Genomic DNA, 588 nt, shown 5'->3' with positions numbered 1-588 from the left:
AAAGCCTATTATCATTCCTTGTCCCCATGCACACCCTGGAGAGAATTCCAGTTCTGCTGCAGAACACTAACGGGGAACACTGGGTTTGATGCTGCTCGAATCCAGTGTAAGGAGAGGGTCTCCTGAGCCGTGTTGCAGAAGACTCGCTCATTGGAAGGAAGCAGCTGTACCTTTGCTTTTCTCCTGATGGCCTCCTTGAGTGGAACTGCCAAGGTAGGGGCAAATGAGGTTAGGAGAGTCAAGAGGCAAGGCCCACTTTTGAAAAAGCATTGAGTTCTTATCAGGTGAACTTTTAGTTTGGAGTAACTGTTAGCAAATGAAGCTCCGTTAATTGTGGTCGGCCAGTGTGGCTTAGTTGACTGAACGTTGTCCTCTACAAGAAGAACTCACTGGTTGAGGGGTCTGGCAGTAAAGGGGTGAAAATGATGGAGAACCATTGTCATCATTTTATGCTGCTCTCCAAGCAAAGTACCATTTTTTCTCCTGGGGGCCGCCAGGTCTAAAAGAAGAGACCACAATAGTCTGTCTATAGTGCAGGGACTTTTGCCGGTAGCCGTTCACATCACAGATGGGGAACTCAAGCCCAGG

Source organism: Myotis davidii, unplaced genomic scaffold, assembly GCF_000327345.1.
Source record: "Myotis davidii unplaced genomic scaffold, ASM32734v1 scaffold1015, whole genome shotgun sequence".
NCBI classification, from domain to species: Eukaryota; Metazoa; Chordata; class Mammalia; order Chiroptera; family Vespertilionidae; genus Myotis; species Myotis davidii.
The sequence above is the reverse complement of the archived record's forward strand: the minus strand, read 5'-3'. Positions refer to the sequence as shown.